This window comes from Pseudorasbora parva, chromosome 12, assembly GCF_024679245.1.
Source record: "Pseudorasbora parva isolate DD20220531a chromosome 12, ASM2467924v1, whole genome shotgun sequence".
Classification (NCBI taxonomy): domain Eukaryota; kingdom Metazoa; phylum Chordata; class Actinopteri; order Cypriniformes; family Gobionidae; genus Pseudorasbora; species Pseudorasbora parva.
The window spans coordinates 38,831,147-38,852,265 of record NC_090183.1 but is presented as its reverse complement, the minus strand read 5'-3'; the positions used below and the strand labels follow the sequence as shown (position 1 = coordinate 38,852,265).

Genomic DNA, 21,119 nt, shown 5'->3' with positions numbered 1-21,119 from the left:
GCGTGCACACAATAGGATAGTGCTACAACCAGAGCGACGAAGGTGAACCCAAACTAGTTACAGTCTATGGTTGAAAGATTAAACTTTCGCCGTATCCAGTCGGCAAAACTCAGAACAAATCTTCCCTTCTTAAGAATGACTTCAGTGCCGTTCTTTGTTCTTTTCTCAGAGAAAATCTTAACTCCAAGTCTTCCAGAGTTGCGGTCAAAACTGATTCGGAAGACCCCCATTAGCTAGTTTCTGTGTTTATAGAAACACGCAAGCGCAACTCTGCAAACATTATGTTGAGCCCCGCCCACATACTATATACACAATGTGATTGGCCCAACCAGAGTTTGGCGTTTAGCTGAAGGTGCAGATCTACTTGTCCGTGCAACACTCTGTCTCGCTCCACTTTATTCCTATTGGTGACGTCATGCGACTTTAACGCGCCCGCATAGATTTCCGGAAAGGGCAGCGCTGCAGTTGAACCGATTTGAATGCACAAATGACGGGAAGCGTCACAACATCACGCTTCAGTCGTGTCTCAAAAGTAGATCTCCACGGTCAGAAGTGTATTGAGAGTTGCTGGGCAGATTAAATAAACTGCCACTAGGGTGTATCTAGATTTCTAGTCTAAGTTTTCACATCTATCTGGATTAATGTAGACATATAGCCTTACTTAAAGTGAACAGGAAGACAGGTACACACCACTTTACACAACAGAGATCAGACAAGAACAGAGAAAGGGGAGAACTTCATAGCAAACAGCAATGAGGGAATAAACAAGTCACAGCTGGAAGGAACTTAACTAATGAGGGTTGCCATGGGGACAGATGAATGGCGGGAAAACTGAACAAAGAACACTGAAATTCCATGACAAAACAGAACATTACATCGAGTCAATTTAAGTCACTATAACACGTAAACCTTTTGTGAAATGGAAAGCTTACATGGATGCCAAAGGTATTTTATGAAACCATAGATGCCAATAAAAAACTTGTATGTTTAAGAGTGTAACACAAGCAACATAACCAAACATCGATCTTTATGTCACATCTTCATCGTGTCATTAAAGATCAATACTTAACAGTAAAATACAAAGGATTAAGATTCGATCACAAGATGAAAACCCAGCTATAATTTTGGTTGATACTGTCTTGTTATCTAATCTGTTGAATAAATTAAATCATGCTGGGCTAAATCTGGAAAAAAACATTTTTTGGATTAGATGCCGATTAACACTCAACTTTACACATTAGCAATAGTATGAATAAATGCAATTTGTTTATTCATATTTGAGGTTGGGAATTTTATTTTACGTTTTACTTTTTAATTTCCTTATGGTTAACCATGCCAGAAAAGGGTTTTAAAATGAACATCAGGATGTAATTTGACCAAGAAAATGCATTTAATTGGATTACATTATCAACCACGTTATTGCCATTTCAGTAGCATATTGGGCTTGCAAAAGGGAAGGAAATGTGTTTTCTAACACAAGGCACCATCATGCAGAGTTAAAACTGAAGGATGATGTGAACAGCAAGTTGTGTTTTACTACAGCAGGGGCGTCCAAACTCAGTTCTGGAGGGCTGCTGTCCTGCAGAGTAAAGCTCCAACTTGTCTCAAAACACCTGCCTGGAAGTTTCAAGTACGCCTTGATTAGCTGGTTCAGTTTTGAACCTGAACTCTGCAGGACAGTGGCTCTGAGGACACCCCTGACCCATGTATATGATATGGTCTGATGGAAGCATGATACACAGCACTCTGGAAATTAAGGTCAGTTACTTCAGTGGCCGGAACCAACGCGTGACACACTAATGATTGTGTTTTTCTGATACTTTCAGTGTATTTCATCAAATTTAGCCTGAAAGAAAAATTTGGGGTTGATGAGGGCCATAGGCAAAAATGTGAAAATTGAAATGAAATGGTTAAGATAAAATGGCATTTTATTAATTAAAGTATTTTTTGCAAATGCAATGTTTTGACAGTATATATTTTAGATTTTTTAAATGAAAACTAACCAAATAAATAAATATATACAGTAGGTCAAGCATTCAGTTTAATTAAATTTCCCTCAACAGTTTGATTATGATTGATGGTTATGAAATTCATGATTGATGAAGTCATTAAAAGTTCTCTCAACTATTTGGTTATGATTAATGATGAGCCATGATTGACAGGTTATTCAGGAGCTCCATTACTAAATATATTTTTAAAAGCCAGGAATAACGATTTTCTTGAAATTCGGGGCATTGTAAAATGGCACTGCAAACAAATTAGCAGATGGAGATTAATGGATCCATTAATAAATAACACCAAACCTAATACTCATCTTCTGAAGAGATTGGATTTGATTTGGGGATTTATTCGCCTCCTTTAAACCCAATCCTTTCATATGTGCATTAAGAATACACTTTAAAAATCAACATCCATCTGGAAACAATGTATTCTACACTGTCAGAGGTACAAGGTACAAGGTGCAAGGTACATTTCTGTCACTGGGGCGGTACCCTAAGGTACAAAGCCGAAAAGGTACTAATATGTACCTTTAAGGTACTAATTTGCACTCTTAAAGTACTGATATGTACCTTTTAAGGTACTATTATGTACCACGTAGGGGTGAGTAAGGTACAAATATGTACCTTTTCACTTTTGTACCTTAGGGTACCGCCCCAGTGACAGAACTGTACCTTTTTTTCTGAGAGTGTAATAGTATTCATGTAGATTGAGCTGTAGATACCAGAAGAGAAATTGGGGAAAACATATCTCAAGATATTTAACGGCTCATCTGTGTTTCAAGAATGCCCGAGAAGACATGCTGCACTGTCTAGAGAGACTGCAATGAAAGAAACGTCATGCTGAATAAGCAGTGAGGTGCCCTTGATTTACTCAAAGCCTATAGGGGAACCAGATGGATCTGTGTCACCTGGCCAGCTTTGAAGTTCACAAACCCCTGCAGGATATCCACCAAATGAGGGACCAAATTCTGTTTGATGCCGTTTTTTCCCTCTGTATTGGAAGATAAAATAACGTGAGAAGATTTGTCTTTATTGCACATATCCAGTGTCGTATCCCCAAGCCTGGATAATGAAATCTGAGGTTAGGGCTGAATTTCATATTAATGTTTGCTTAGATGTTTGGATTGCTGGTTCATCCAGGAGGCATCCTGTTACAAGACATACAATATTTATGTAAGCCATAAAACCACAAATTGTACACGTATTAATATTCATCCTTGTTCATATATTCATAAACCTTAAAGGAATAGTTCAGGGTTACACTAGATGACGTACATAGACGAGCAGGCATAACAGGTTATGACCAGACATGTGAAGCAAATAACGATGATTATCTTTTATCCCGGCACCTGTTGTTGGGTGGGATATATTAGGCAGCAAGTTAACATTTTGCCCTCAAAGTTGATGTGTTAGAAGAAGTGGGGGAAAATGGGTAAGCGTAAGGATTTGAGCGAGTTTGACAAGAGCCAATTTGTGATGGCTAGACGACATCTCCAAAACTGCAGCTCTTGTGCGATGTTCCCGGTCTGCAGCGGTCAGTATCTATCAAAAGTGGTCCAAGGAACAGTGGTGAAACGATGACAGGGTCAATGGCTCATGGGAAAAGTCTTTATTCAATGATAATCGCCCCCTTTTAAATAATATTATTCAAAAATTGTTACATGTTCCACTGAAAACGACATGGCATGAGGGTGGGTAAGTTAAACAGAATTTCCATTATGGATGAATTATTCCTTTTATGTTTATGTGCTGTTAAATATCAGCTCATGCGCACCACAAGCTAAATGTCGCGAGTGACATGCTATAACACTAGCCGGTGCAGCCAACCATTCAGCTTCACCGAGTGTTTCACAAAGCAGTGGGTCATGCGGCTGTCAACCGAACATGTTTTCTTCTCTAGATGAGGAGCTCCTCAGGGTCCAGTGCACATAATTAAATGAAAAACGGTGCTATTATTTACCAGATATTTCTCAGAGACCTTTTTGCTCCATCTCTGATCACTATCCTATCGTTGATTCCTAGAAACCACGCTGCGCTTTGACACAGGGTCAAAGAAAAAATGACATCTCTGTGCCACAATACCATGCCATGAATCAGCTTTCAGATACCTCATGCTTTATTGATTGACACTGTTAAGTCTTTGGTTCACTCTGAACAACATGGAGGTTTTATCCATGTATTTCCAAATAAGAGAAACTGTGAATGGATTCTGCAGTAGCTTCTGAATTGTAGCCATAGCGTTGTAGCAATCGAGCCTAGACACAGATGCAAGTCCATCTCAAGTCCATATCAGGAGCATTTGGACTTACACTCTAATAAATTTGTCTCAACCAGCCACGGAAAATAGCTTGGACTTAAGACAATCTTAATTCTACCCTTACAAAAATGAATGGCTATAGTACACTTTTTCTATAATAAAACCATGATTAATTTCCGAAAGGCTAAGTCTGGATTTGATTAAGCTTGAGTTCTACCCTGCTTAGTTGGTTTTCTGTCTGGTTTAAGCTTGGTCTCTCAGCCTGACTAGATGGCAAAAACTCTCCAAAACCATCAAACCAGTCTGGACAGCAGAAATCAGCCAGCTAGATACAGCAAACAACCTCAGGCTGGATTAAGCCATTTTTTTCAGCGGTGTACAGCACTGAAGGACAAAGGTTGTGCAAGGTTCAGAAGAGGAAAAGTGACTGTGTTATGGAGGCATTCAGCAGTAGGGTGTGCTGTTTTGTAGCTGAATTCCAAATGACCTGGAATGGTAGGGTTATCTGACATTCACTGGTTTCCTAGTCAGTTTAAATCATGGGAGACTGGGGCTAATTGTCACACATAGAAGTTCTAAAGGGCTATATGTCAGTACCTATAAGGTTCTGAGGCAAAAGTCCAATTGCATCTATAGCCGATTTGTATGTTGGTTTCATCTTAGAGTACATTTTAATAATTAAAAAATTATGTCCTCCAAACTAAAATTACAATATCTTATTTAAATCGTTATTCAATAGCTTAAAAAAAAAGGACAGCTCAAGGTAGGTTTTCGTACTGTTGGGGAAATTTGTCACATTTTACATTTGATTATCTATATTAATTAAAATTTTGCTTTGTAAAACATTGGTTTTATTATTGTTATTATTGTTTTTCATATATTATTTTTTTGCTGTTTCATTAATTGTTTTTATTGTTTTGTTATAATGCGACAACATGCCCCATTTAGGTTCATTGATGTGAATGAATGGACTTTATCATTGGTGGGCATGTTCAATTGCTTCTTCTCCCCCCCCCCCCCCCCCTTTATTTTTTATTTTTTGCAACCAAGACTTTAAGGTTTGCGCGTATAATTGATTTTTCAAAAATAAACCCGCCTTGAGAAACAGGTAGTCACAGGAGTATAACGTGTGACAACTAGCACCCATCTCAGTCGAGCTGTGAACAACCCGAGAATGCTACAGGGAGTACGTTTTTGTGGAACAAATTAATCTTTTTACATATTAGGTTTATCCTGAGCTGTCCTTGTCGCTTCTTTGTCCTACGCTTTATGCAAATGCATAAGTGGAATTAAAGTGGAGCCATTATTACAGTTCTAATATTGCAGGATTGCAAACGAAGGGTTCTAGTTTATGACATCCCATTTTTAATTACAACATCATAAACCATAAATGGCACCGGGAGGTCAGGCGTTAGACAAGTGATGCCAGAAGATCACTATCACATAAAAATCTTCCCTTTCAGGCACTTTGCTCATTGAATTCGGGGCGTGCTTACAGAGACGCTCTCAGCTAGAGGTGCAGCAGCGTGTTAGGTACCACAACTGCGCATTTCATCCACTGAGCAAGAGGAGGAGATACGCATCATATAAACCTAACCAACCGTCTTTTGGATCACTCTGCTGGTCGGAACCGATCACGGGGCACGTGTGTGCAGTGGATAAGCCGGGGCGCTGTGATTCGTGGACTAATTGCGGGGCGCTTGCGGGAATACGAGGAGCATCTCTGTGCACGAGAGGGAATAAACCTCGTTCTCCTTCGATTTAGAGGGCATTTATTTGGTACTTAAAGTGAGAGAACGATATCAGGAACGATGTTGCTGACTACATTATGGGGTTAGAGGTGCCGAGGTTCATCCCATCACTGAATATGGAGTAAATTCCCACGTCTTCTCTAATTTTGACTCGGAATACAGTGAACGGGAGCGCATCACGGTGACTTGGTGAGTTGATTAATTTGCTACAGTATACTCCTAGAAGATTATTCAAAGTTAAACTGTAAGCCCAAGTTTTCTTCAAGAAGCCAAACAATGTAAATCATGGATATCGTTGTGAATAATGACTTATATTATAGCGTACACGACGACCTCAGTGACTTAGTAGCCGATGCAATGATCATTAATGGGAATTGTAAGGAATGTTACGTTTCTAATTCCTCTTAATAAATCATGTGCCTCTTTTTGTACCCTACTTTTAAGGAAGGCACTAGTAAACAAAGAGAAATGCAATTATTAAAGAATGTAGTCAACTCGGCAGTCGATGCGAGCATTCAGATTGCGAAAGAACAGATCGTCTATTAATAAACAACATGTGCTATATATTTATTTAAAAGGCGTTTAAACATACTTAGACTTCACAGACTTTTAATAATATTAAATATAAAATGTGACATTTCATCCATTCAATAATACATAACTCGTATATCTTTCATGTGTAGCAACAAGGGTGACATTTGTACAGTTCCTGGTTTGTTTAGCACACATAAAAATAACTTGCAATTCAGTGATTAGTTCCACACACAACAAAATAATCAGATCATTAGAGTCATTCGTTCGGGAAACAGACAAGCCTACCCCGCTGGATGTTATTCACTGAGAATAATCGGATAAAAAAAATCGCTTTTGATTCACACACAAAAAAAAAAAAAAAAAAAAAAAGCTGGACCACAAGAGAGTAATCTATTCAGGAATCATACAACGCTCATCGCACTAATCATAAACGCAGAGTTCGAGAATGAATCAGACACCTGATTGTAGCTCTACTGTAGGACAAGCTGTGTCTGAGACCTACCTACTTTCAAAGCAATAAATTCAATGGAGGACTTCCCAGAGAGCAACATAGTGTCAGTCCAGATCCTTTCCACATCTGGTACAAGTGGATGATTCCACACATACGAGATGTGGGCCGTATCTGCGCAGACACTATTTGCTGTCTCGGTTACTTTGGATCGATGATGGCCGTTCTTCAATGAAGCCGGTGTGTCGTACCAATATTCCCAGAGTACTATTCCTAGTCATGTTGGTATGATGACCCATATGTTCTTTTGACCTATGACATAATAACATCAGTGCAAAACAATTGAATCAGCTGTTGTTGTTGTTAAACTATACAATACAAAATAAAAAAAACTTTCTTTCGGGGTAGAGGTCGTGAACTAGCCTGACAAGACAGACCCATATCAAGATATTTGGTCTGGAAACTCACCAGACAGAGCTCAATGCGAGGGGCGGGATAAACGGTCGTCTTTCAAGCTCCCTCTGCACGCAATAGGATAGAGCTAAAACCAACCAGAGCAACGTGAAGCGGAGCTAGTTGAAGCTGGTAAGCATGCGAAGATTAAACTTTCACCGTATCCGGTCGGCAAAAATCCGAACACTTCCTTTTTAAGAATGACTTCAGTGCCGTTCTTTGTTCTTTTCTCAGAGAAAAGCTTAACTCCAAGTCTTCCAGAGTCGCGGCCAAAGCTGATTCGAAAGACCGCCGTTCGCCAGCCGCTGTGTTTCCTAGAAGCACGCAAGCGCAACTCTGCCATCATTATGTTAAGCCCCGCCCACCGCCTCTATACACGATGTGATTGGCCTGACCAGAGTTTGGTTTTTACAGCTCAGAAGTGTATTGAGAGTTGCTAAACGACACTCGAGGCAGATTAGATCTGCCGCTAGAGTGCGTCTAGATTTCTAGGCTAGTCGTGAACACTTAAAACAAGCATATTTCACAACCATATTTTACATTTAAAATTTGATTTGAATTCTGACAGCACCCTATGCTTTTGTAGTAGTGGCACATGTGATTTATTAGTGGAACTGCACACTGCTCTCAGTCATGTAGGGCAGAAGATCACATGTGGCACAAACATTACTACTGCAGATAACCTCATATCTCCCCAGTCTCAATATACAATGAATAAGGGATAAAAAAACAAAAACTCCATTCTGATACTAGTCACCCGTAACAAAACTGTCTCTTATCCCACACAGAAGCTACATGCATATGGAATTCCATGGAGAGAAATTTGAGAGAACAGTGCTTTACAGGCCAACACCCAAAATAGTTTTTGTGAACATTTGTATATAATATAACTTTTCTGCAAGTCCGTGTGAAACAAACTCTGTCTGTTAAGGGTCCTTTGGAACAATTTCCATATAGTGACCAGGAACGACCGGAAACGCTGTGGTAATAATTTGTCAAAAAAATAGGAGGACACTACAATTGTTGGAAGGGGATGGGGGGCACATGTGTTATACTTTTATGATAGTGATCTGACCTGGGTTGGTTGCTTTTGATGTAAACCCTCAAACAAGTGTTAGACGAATCAATAAACTATCAGCCTCTCCTCAGAAGAGCCAACACTGCCTCTATCGCCTGGTTTATAATCTCACAAAGGTGTGACTAAGCTCTAAGAACTTTAGTGCCATTATGTATTGCAGGGGTGAGACACAGAGAGGAAGGACTCACATGAGAAAATACACATTCGGCTCTCTATCCGCACCACATCTGCTACTCAGATAGGAATGGGATCCTTCTCTCGTGTGTTCATGTTTATTTATGGATGCATCTGGGATGCATGGCTCATCTCATTTTGTTGCTAACAAGCACAGCCAAATTAGAGGTGAGAACACTGGGAAACAGCAGTGTGCAGAATTCAGTCGAACCATTCCACAGCACTGCTTGGCTTCCTCCGAGACAATTTATTTCCCTCATTGTGGCGTATAACGTTTATTTAAAGACAGACTAAAGATAAATCTGATTAGGAGGAATTAATTAGAGACGAAAGTAATGTTAGTTTATATAACAGTGTTTTTCCCCTTCTTCCAAATTTGCTTTCTGCAGTCTGGATCACAAACCTCTCTTTTCATTTTTTTTTTTTTTAATCTCTTGTTGAGGCGTAAAGGAATACTCCACCCCAAAATGAACATTGTCTTCATGTTCTTCAAAACTTCTCTGAAAGTGAAAAAGAGACATTTTTAGGAATTTACTTGTGGTCCACGTGACGCTGTATTTTTTTCACTAATAATCTTCCCCTCCAGTGAACTGTTAAGTGATCAAATCATCAGTTGAGCTTCAGATCCATATCAGTCGGAAAAATCGTTCAGATGGATTTTGTGAATCAGATCAAGCAATTAATTGAGGATTTGACTCAAAAGAGCAATTTGTTCACAATATATAAGATTGTGATGTCAAAATTCACAAGATATTCATTTTTAGTGTTTTATCATTTGAGTATCAGTTATTTAATGGTTATCAGCCATAAAAATGAAAACATTAATGAAAATATGAGTTTTATTATTTGTGGATCCCATATTTATGTTGATTTAGCATCCACTCAAAGTTTGAGTCCCCATTCATTGTTGCAAAAATTTAGAGACTACAGCATTCTATTTTCATTCTACATTCTACTGTATATTCTGAAAAGTGTACCTTCTCTCCTTGCCTCACAACATTTTTACTTAAGTAAAAGTATTTCTACTTAGAAATAATTCACTTGAGCAAACATACTGAAAGTAGAAGTACTGAAAAAAATACTCAAGTAAGAGTAAAGCCAAGTTCCGACTGCACGATTTTCAAACTCGTCGGGTCACTGCTCTTTTCACACGGCATAACTATCTGGGGTATCATTCAGTCTCTGCTGTGTTCACACTGCACGATGGTTTGACGACAGAGGAGTTCACACTGCATATCTGAACAAGAGGAAGAATCGCTGACAACTCTCGCTCTCTCAGGTGCGCAAACTACGTTTCCCAACTACACGTGCGATGTGACAAGTAAACATCGCGAGATCACACGTGCGTCAGACTCTGTTCTCGCGCGAGACTTGGAATTGTTATTAAAAATGATAAACTGCACAAAGTTTGCTTCAAATTGTATGTGCGCTGATTTGTGGAGAAAAAGAAAAAAGATTATAGCGTAAGAAATTGTTTGGAGAGACAGAGCGAGCCAGGATTGTGTTCTGCAAAGACAGTTTGAGGTAAATAAACAATTTTGAAATGTGCTGCTGCTGCTGTGGCTGGATGTGCAAATGTTTGGCCTTTGTTTCTGTTTGATAGAATTGTAAATATATCTATTAAAATACTGATATTCTGCTCTATAACTCCTCCCTGAACCTCCTGCTGCCCTGTATCTCACTCTCTCATTGGCTGTCGGTGTAATTTTCAGTCAGAACACAGTTCACACAGCAGGAGTTTCAATCGCCGACAGGTCCAGATATTTAGCATGCCAAATATCTCAGCGGCATCGGCGACTCGTCGGCGATTCTCTCTGATCGCGTCTTAGATTATTCACACTTCGTGATTGTCACCCGGGTGCACGAGCACCGATTTGCCTGTGATCTCGGGCATTTGTCGGCGATTTCACAAAACCTGTCTCCGATTCAAAATCGGGGCAAAAATCAGGCAGTGTGCGCTTTTAACAGATCCAAAGCGCTTTACATCTTGCCTCACATTCACCCATTCATTCATACACCGACGGCGGTGTCAGCCATGTAAGGCGCCATCCAGCTCGTCGGGAGCAGCTGGGGTTGGGTGTCTTGCTCATGGACACTTCGACTCTTGGTCAGGTGAAACCGAGGATCGAACCACCAACCTTCCGGTTTGTAGACAATCTACATGAACCACTGAGCCACTGCCACCCCACCCGCAAAAAAAAAAAAAAAATATTGTTGAATTTTCAAAAAACAGAGCTACCAGAAGCAACAAAATTTAAATCACATAATAGAAATGTCACATAAATTTCACAGCTTAAATGATTCACCAGAAGTTGATTTTCAAAGCCAATTCTAGCTCGCATGGCAGTAAACATCTGCCCAGAGCATTCACAGGCACCTGAAAAAGAAACCCTGTATTTAAACCTAGAGACAATTTCTTTATACACAGGAACGTCTGAAGAAGCTCAATGTTTTCAGAGGTATATGCCAAGTATCCCTTCACTTCACCTGTGGCATCTGGGGGGTTTGCCTTTATTGAAGAAAAGAAGTCCTCTTCATCAGACATTCCACATCTGTGGGCCTGGGACTCTATGTTTGGGAATGATCTCAGATGATTCCCGATGTAATCTAACATAATAAGGAGAAAAAAACACAGCATTGTATGTTTTGAAATTCTCTTAAGTAAAATATGCAAATTGTATGCTCAATCTTATGCTCAATCTTATTTAATACAAATATACACTGTGTAACTTCAGGTTTAGTGATATAACAAGATTGAGAAGCTCACTGTTGTACTGTAGACTATAACTAACTACAGACTATGTTTTTGTTTTTGTGACATATGGGGACATTCCATAGGTGTAATATTTTTTATACTGTACAAACCATATTTTCTATCCCACTGCCCATGCCCCTAAACCTACCCATCACAGGAAACATTCTGCATTTTTACTTTCTAAAAAAACGTATCCTTTTATCCTAAAAGTTGGGACATGAGTAAAGTCCTTCCTCTTATTAAGCCCTCTCCTTGTAATACCTATGTCATACCCATGTCATTATACACATTTGTGTCCTCATATGTCAAAACAACATAACCACACATGACCCCCCCCCCCCCCACACACACACACTTTAAATCTTTCTCTTTTTTTTTTACACACAAACAAACAAAAATCACCACCATTCTGACTCATTTACAACGTAAGTGAATTAGAGTGAATTAAAATAAAATGTGAGCAATGGTACAAATAAAAAAAAAAGAACAGGTGATAGGTGAAGTGATTGTAAAGTGCTGTTCATTTATTTTACCTCTTTCCATGATTTGGGTGTCAGATGTCCATGAAGTCTTGAATCTTGGCAAAAGGATGGCAGCTGCGATGAGCTCAGGGTCATCCATCACTTCACCAAATCTCAAGCATTACAAGGACTCTTTTGGAGTCCTTGTAATGCTTGCAGCATTGACAAACATAATTTATTGGATGCCTCCATTCTCCTCAGCGTTGCCGAACACAAACGATATCCAATGTGGCTGTTGCTCTCGAGCTGATGTCACAGGCTTCTTCACTTCTTTAACTCAGACAGAAAGGAAATCTCAGCTGGATTCAACCTCAAAGATATGATGTATTTAGCAAACCAAGCTTTAGTAAAAAACCTTGATTTATAAAGCCATTATATTGAATTGTATTATATGAAGTAAAATAACTACAGCAAGCACTTACATGTTTATTTTGAAGGTTCCTCACATCTGAATCGTCTCCTCTGTAACTTGGTATTTCATTATATGGACCACCCTTTTGACAGCTAGGTATAGTGAACACCATTGGGTTTGGTTTGTCTTAAGCAGTGTTGGGGATATATACTTTGAAAAGTAATGCATTGCAATATTGTGTTACTCCCTTAAAAAAGTAACTAATTAAGTTACTTAGTTACTTTTAAAGAAAAGTAATGTACGTTACTTTTTCCCCACCTTTGTTTTTTATAACAAAAAAGTTCTATTTTTGTGCAAATGTAAAGACCTCTTCACACCAAAATTTAAATAATAAACCTCAGGCTTTGGTTAAAATGCAAATTATTTCAGCTGCGGATATTTTGGATTTTGGATGTTTAACCTTTCAGCTGTGCTGCCGATCTGGATAATGAAAAAATAGGACGCAGGAGAAAAAAGTTTAACACTCTTACTTCTTCAATAAAAACAAAAAATCTAAAGTAATTTTTGCTTTTGGTTTAACTGAATCATTGAAAATTAGCAGAACATTGGTCAATAAAGGTAGTTTAAATGCATAAATATTTAATTAAAGCTGCAGTCCGTAACTTTTTGCACTCTAGTGGTTAATAAACAGAACTGCATGCATCTTGCGGAAGAACATTGCAGCCGGAGTTACTTCTCTCCGTTTATGTCTATGGCGGATCACGCAAGGACTGTGCTCCTCAGCAGCGGTACCTACCAGTCTGGCCTGAAATAGTCCCAATATAAATACTAATGATTCAGGGTAAGACAAAAACACGGTTTGGAAAATGGATTCATGTTGTACATTCTCATTATATAATTTTTGTACATCTTGAACACAAAAAAAGTTACGGACAGCAGCTTTAATATTTAATTATTGGAGGTTTGCATAGTATTCTTATTATGAATTTGACATTTCTGTACTAAATCTTTATTGTGCAAATGAGATAAATGCTCACATTTAGTTTAGAACTACTATAACCAGTTCACTCACAACACCTTTACAATTACTCTTGATTTTTCTTAACATGAGGACAAGAGGGCTTGTTAGTCAAATGAATGTGAAAAAGTAACTTGTGTTACTTTTTTGAAAAAGTAACTCAGATATTTTGTTGTAAATTTAAAAGTAATGCGTTACTTTAGTTTACTAGTTACTAGGTAATCTGATTACGTAACTCAAGTTACTTGTAATGCGTTACCCCCAAAAATGGTCTTACGAACTGCAGATGGCACTCAGCGTCTACTACCTCAGAAGTGGTTGAAGATCTTGCAGTTTTGTTTAACATAGCATGGGAAAAAGCAGAGCGTTATAGCTAGGGTGACCATATCTTGATTACCGTAAACCAGGACAATCGGCCCGGCAATGAGATACTCAAATGATATTCGAATGAAGTTTACTCAAAGATTCCTTATTAATTTCAATACATTTAAAGTATGTTTTCTTATGTAAGAAAACAGGACATGTCCTGGGAAAGCAGGACGTTTGGTCACCCTAGTTATAGCGTTCAGTAGGTCACATTCTGTCTTTCTACTGCAGAAGCATCTGCTGTAGACATGCTCATCGCTGCTGTTTTGGAAGATAATATGTTTAACTCTGCTTCCTCTCCATGTTCAGTGTCATCATCAATGTCATCATCCGCCTCAGTGTCAGCTGCTGTCACATCCATCTCTTCCTGCAACCCAAAGACTCTAAAGGCCTTAAAAATTAGACCCACTGTCTGTAGTAGTTCTTATAATCATGTCACAGATGTGATATTGGCTGTGGGTATCATCATGGGCAGATGCAAGTATGCAAGATGCACTGTGTTGCTCCCTCTGATACATTTGCAAGCTGAAGCAGCAGATCTCCTTTCTAGTGTTTCCTTATCAAGCCAGCGAGCAGTGACCCTTATGTAGCTTCTCTCCCTCACACTTCAACAGTCTGTTGTTGTTGACACAAACTCAACGTTCCTAAGCTTAGCTGTTACTGCTTTTCTGACATAAATGCTTCTTGAATTCTCAAACTCACCATTGATCTTGACATCAAAGTCGCAGTGGGGTGAAGAGTGTTTACTAGGGTCTTGAAGACAGTTTGTTCAACTGCTGAGAATAGTCTTGAGAGAGGATTTGTCTGGCTCCCCCTGATAATGAATGGATCTGGTCAATTCTGCATTGCTTACTTAGATGAGTCTCCTTTTTTCTCTTTACTGTGCAATGCACTTTTCAAATTTTTTCATTGTATATGGGTGCTTTCTCTGTAATGACACAAACCTTTATTAAATATTATTATGTACATTTATTAATTAAGTACAATTATCTCAATTAAGCTAATTATTTACAGGGAAACAATCATCTCGCCTTCTTGTTGAAAGCTGTATTCCTCTGATTGATTCCTCTGATTGATAACTAATAGTACAGAATATGCAGTTGCTTATACTATGCTAGCTTTGCAGTTTTTCTTTTTCATTTCAAACAAAAAGCTGTGAAATGTGGCACATAGATAAAGGGCAGACATTAACCACGGCAATTTTGGAGTCTATTCCTCAATCCCCCTAGCATCACCAACTACCCAAAGTTGAATTCGTGTTCATGCTAATAACTTTTGAAGAGTAAGGCCTAAAAATTGATTCCTTGATTCCTTGGCTCAAGACAATTCACTGCACGCTATGACGCCTTTTTCCATCAAAAAACTATTTTCAAACTCCCCCCAAGACCATTGCTCTGATTTGCTCAAACCATGCAAAAAAGGAAAAAGAAGAAAAAAAGAAATAATAATAACAACAATAACAATAATAACAACAAAACCAATCTAGTCAAACTAATTTCAAATAATGCACAAATTAATTTGACAAAGAGCATACAGAACGAACTTGAGTCTATATTTCCACAATGCTTTAAAATTGTGGGAACAAAATTGGTGTGTATTATGACAACCACAACCTGATGATGTCCGCACAGTTTTGGCTGTTTCCCAAAGCTGTTTTTTTTATTTTATTTTTTTTAGATGCAGAATGCTAAGTCAAATGGCATCATTTTTTGGGCATTGGCTATTTAGATTTTTGTTGTAAATATATACACATTAGAATATAGTTACTAAACTGTGGTAAATGTCATCAAAACCATGCGCAGGTACATTGGTGGTGGTTGAGGAGATTGCTCCTTCTATGTAAAGCGCTTTGAGTGCCTAGAAAAGCGCTAAATAAATGTAACAAATTATTCATTATAATTATTACTCAAAATGTCTCAAATGACAGTGCCACAGTGTCATAAATAAATTATCAATAAACAAAAAACAAAAACACTGTGATTAAATTTGCCTATTTTAAACTGATCTTAATATATTCCTTGGATCATGCAGAGAACATAGATACCAATTCTGCCATAGTCGGCCAAACTTCCTGTCCACCATTTTAATTCTCTTGAATAACTACTTTTTCAAACCCTTCCTAGCCAATGAGTCAGATCCTCTTTAGACCATACAGGCAAAAAGTTAAAGGGGGGGTGAAATGCTGTTTCATGCATACTGATCTTTTTACACTGTTAAAGACTTGGAATCCCATACTAAACATAGACAAAGTTTCAAAAGTTAAGGTGGACGTTTGATGGGAGTATTTCTTTGTCAAAAATACTACTTCCGGTTAGTCATAAGTTTCGGCAAGTTTTTTGAGATCATGCGTCCCCATTGACGTTAGTGGGGGCGGAATTTCCTTGTATGGGCCTTACGGACAATTCTACCGGAAGCGCGTGAGAGAGAGCGAGGGAGAGAGCGAAAGCAACAGCCTACGCCCATCAAAGCGCTGGTTTGTAGGATGCTGGACAGGTGACAATTACACATAGCACATAATGTCACCAAAAAAGTGCGTTTTTGGTTGCCAGACCAAGACAGTCCTGCACAGATTCTCCAAAACCCCGCGTTAAGGCAACAGTGGATGTAATTTGCTTTTCCGGATCAGCAACTGAGTTGCGCGAATGTTTATATCTGTTCGCTGCATTTCGGTGCCGACTGTTTCATAAACAAGGCCCAGCTCGACGCCGCATTTTCCCAATCGCCTAATGCTGAAGGATGGAGCAGTCCCAACGTTAGAAGGGTGAGTGAGACTGCTTCAAATGTCTGTGTTTTTTTTAGTCCGCTTACTGTCTACACAAACCACGCGTAAACACACAAACACACGTGCACAACTGCACTTCCCACATGTACACCTTCAAAGACAAAAATACGACGATATAATTCAAGTATAAATATGTAAATAACACAAGCCGCTAAGCATATTATATAGTTAGTGTATAACTTGTAACTTACCACATACAGACGTCCTGCTCTAGTCGTTTTTGCTGCTGCTCCTGTTCAACTGCAGCCTCTGGGTCTGATTCCGGATCATAGATGTATGGCTGTATCTGATTAAAAGCCATATTTTTATTTTGAATAAAGTTTTTTTCCCGCTGTTAGGGATGACGGACTCGACTCAACACACAGCGCGCTGCTGCACACGTCATTATTTAGCTCCGCTCACACGACACGCTCCCACCCGCTCGGCTTTTTCCGGAAAGACTCGGAACAGCGCATCTTTCTTATATAATTATTAAAAAAATAAAGACTTTTCGGAGATATGCAGGATGGAATGCTACTCTATAGGTACTCAAGATTGACATGACACTGACTGAAACTGAGTGTTTCACCCCCCCTTTAAGGATTTGTTTGGATAGACAATGTTTTCTTGTACTGCATCAACAAATTTGATGGCATAATTGCGAACTAGATCTGAGGCTGAAATCTCTTGAAAGATTTGACGTATTGACACCAAACTTTGTGCGTAATTGTCACCCAATACTGACCAGACTGGATACATTTGGTGACACCTATTGATCAAAATTAATAAGCAATTATGTCACATTACAAGTGACTGTATTTATGGGCTTTCAACCAAGTTAGTGTGATGCCCACTACCTTGATTTTTTATCTCTTCATTCTGCCTCTGTGGTGCTTGACCCTTAATTGCTGCCTCCAGCTATTTTATTAATATTTCAGTGTTTTAGTAACTTTAGTACTATAACTTCAACTTATTTTAGACAACATTTATTTTCATGTAAGTTTTTTTTAAAGTTAAACTTTTTCATCTAATATTTATATTATGTTTCAGCTTTATTTAAATTAACTGAAACAATTTAATACTTTAATAGTTAACAATACCAACACTGTTTGAAGCAAATGGCTTTTCTACCTTGAATTGCTATGGCTTGGAACATGATTTATTACCATTGGCTTAAGAAAATATACAGTCAAGCACATTGTTAAAAAAACTGATGATTTATAGCAGGAGTACGAAACCAGGTCCCACACCAAATGTTACCACCAAGCAGTTGATCTACAGTAATTATAGTCTAAAAGTACACATAATGCAGGTTCAACTGATCCTTTTTCCAAAGCATCTTAAAGCACACTTTTTAAAGAGAAAATCCCCCTAGAGTAACCTGGGGTTAAGTGGCTTGCTCAAAAGCATGACGGGATGGTTTCAGGGGCTGTTCCCTCTAGAACTTCAGTTTGTAAAGAGTTGACTGAGTTTGACAAGTAGGACGTGTTCATTAATCAACATTAGTTTTTGGTTTTGGAACAACATTCCAGCCAAAAACATTGTTTTTCAGGGGTGAGTGAGTTGTAACTTAGAACCTAGCCATACAATCTGATTAACTAAAAATAATAAAATATTAATAAAATATGGTTCCAGGACCAACAAGGATGTTGATCCAGGGACACATTAGGCCTAGCATAACCTTTTTGGCCCTGTCCCAAATGGCACACTTTATGTGCACTTTCGGTCTTGTGGACTTACAATGGCCGCTGCGTGCACAGGTCCGTTATGTCCACGAGAACGCAGGGTGTCTCATTTATCAATTTAGGTCTCAGAAGGGTGCTCGCCATCGCCCCCTTTGAGGTCAATATGCGACCTCAATGCGCACTTCTGCCGAGCCTGCACTGTTGCGGGTTATGCGGTGCGGACTTCTTCCCGGCAGTCAAAGCGGCATTACGTCGTGAAGGTGCAGGCTCAGGGAAAGGTTGTGATTGTTTAAGGTGCCATTTGGGACAGGGCCTTATTCAGGTAGTCAATTACTTCAACCACTAGCCTGCGCTGTCAGAAACTATTGAGTTCTTAAGCGCACAATAACCATTCTGTATCCTTCACATCTTGACAAGCCTTTTTTTTTAAACACAAACCCCTGAGCCATGACCGTGACCAAAGAGAGTATGTGGCAGAAGGACAATGACAGCAATTAGACTACATGAATTTTGTCTTATTTTATTCTAAACTATCATGAACGGTTGAGTGAAGATTTGATGTGAGTACGGATCCATTATTGTTTTTATACGAAAGAGCTGTAAAATGTTAAATGAGGAGGCTAATGTTATATAATACCCCTAGGCTAACTCTTAACATTAATTTTATTAATATATGTATGCACATACTGTTCAACAACAAAGATGCAAATGCAAATGAAAGGTCATAATTTTGTGCCATTTTACAATGTGTTATTTTCCCAATGCTAAATACAAAATGAAACCCGTTATGTTTTTCAATACATGTAAGAGACATAATCGTTGCAAACATTGGGCTGTCACACTGCAAAAAAATGCTAAAAAAAGTAAATGTTTCTTAATGTAAGAATTTTTAGACATTTTGACTAGAAACAAGACAAAAATACCAAGTTAGAAAAGCATTTTTTGCAGTGCAATTAATAAACACTTGTTGACACAAAATACTAATTTTGGATGTCAAGTAACATATACCACAAGTATTAAGGTATTGTTTTAATAAGTAATCAACTAAATGAGTAATCAGTAGGAACACCCCTAGAACACGCCTTGCTTGAATCAGACTTTGCATAACCAACCACAAAATCAACATCTACAGTTGAGATCAAAATTAGAGAACAACCTACAATTTCCTAAATTTCAAGGTCACTGCTTAGTCCTTTTTGAAATTATCCTAACAGGAGCAGAAGGCCAGTTTTTTTTTTTTTTTTTTTTCATATTTCACAAGTTAAATATATTCTGAAGTACAGTATATACAACTTAAATAAGACAATTGAAAAATAAAACTGGTCAAAATTAGAGAACACTTTCAAATACCTTCAAACTTTGGCTGTTAATCTGGCAAACCCTATTTAACTTGAAACAAACTTTCCAATTTTCACTGACTTTGCAAGATGGCAAGCCACGCTAAGGTTACTGAAACCCTAAGACACCAGGTTGTCCAGATGAAGGGATGGCCCTTTCAGCTATTCCAAATCTGTATTTTCTAGAATATTTAAGCTTTACAAAGACACCAATTCATTCAAGTACCCAAAAAGGTACGCAAGACCAATGCACGAGAGGACGACAATGCAGAGACTTTCAATGTGGAATCGGTTCAACACTGCAGCTGGAATTACTCGCCAGTTCAGAGCTGAACACAGTAAGGATCTGTTTTGCCATACAGTGTCTTGTCATTTAAGACAATTCAGACTGAAAGCTCACTCTGCAGTGACCAAGCCTCTCATCAGCAGAAAGAATCAAAAGGCTAGACTAACCTTTGCTGAGGAGCATGTTGTGTGAACAGAGAACTGGTCCAAAGTTCATTTTAGTGATGAATGCAAGTTTAAAATATTTGTGTCTGATGGGAAACATTATGTTCAGCATCAAACTGGGGAAAGATTAAACCCAGAGTGCCCAAAGAATTCAGTGAAAGATGGAGGAGGAAGTGGCATGGTTTTGGGGATGTTTCTGCAGCAGGAGTTGGGCCTATTATACAGCTACATGGCAGAACCTCAGAACCTGTTTATCAGAACCTCCTTCGGCAACATGTGGTTCCTTCACTGGGAGCATCTCCCAATCAGCCCGTAATTTTTATGCAAGACAATGCCCCCTATCACACTGCAAAACGGGTAAAGCAGTTCCTTGAAAGTGAGAACATTGAAATAATTAAATGGCCAGCCCAGAGTCTGATCTAAACCCCATTTAAATCTATGTAAAATCATTGGCGACAAAGTTATGGTTAAGAAACCCACTACAGTTACCGAACTGTGGAAGAGACAGGAAGAAGAGTGGACCAAGTTCACTCCGGATTTTTGACTGCTGTAAGCATCACATTTTAGTTGTTATGTTTTTTTGTTTGTTTTTTTGTGCTGCAATGGTTATTGTTCTCTAAATTTGATCACAGTGTTTTCGACAAAATAAAGATTTTTGTTGAAGTACCTTGGTATTTTGCAAAACATGCTAGCAGAACAATGTTATACCCAAAGCTAATCATCCTTAAAATCGTCCTAACACTTTTGGGGTGGCAGTGGCTCAGTGGTTCATGTAGATTGTCTACAAACCAAAAGGTTGATGGTTCGATCCCCGGTTACACTTGTTCCACCTGACCAAGTGTCGAGGTGTACTTGAGCAAGACACCCAACCCCAGCTGCTCCCGACGAGCTTACATGACTGACATTGCTGTCGGTGTATGAATGTGAGGCAAAAATGTAAAGCGCTTTGGATGGCCATAGGGTCTGTTAAAAGCGCTATATAAATGCAGTCCATTGACCATTTAAAACTTCAAGCAATGAATATCAACAATATTTCTGAAAAAATCTAATATTTCTAAATTGTTCTCTAATTTTGATCTCCACTGTACAGTATAGTAGAATCTATTGTATAGGTTCGAGGATGATTTACACAATGACTGGCTCAATGTATAGATTTCATCATAAACCAGTGGGCTGCTA

At 38.6% G+C, this 21,119-nt stretch overlaps 1 protein-coding gene across 1 annotated transcript in view; it reads left to right on the top strand.

Annotated features, from left to right (window-relative positions):
* Positions 1 to 5,776: 5,776 nt before the first annotated feature.
* cntn3b (contactin 3b) overlaps positions 5,777 to 21,119 on the top strand; it is a 90,708-nt gene continuing 75,365 nt past the window's right edge. Inside the window, exon 1 of the mRNA XM_067460228.1 lies at positions 5,777 to 6,197. The gene's annotated coding sequence lies outside the window, so the exon portion shown is untranslated. The remainder of the gene's footprint in view (positions 6,198 to 21,119) is intronic.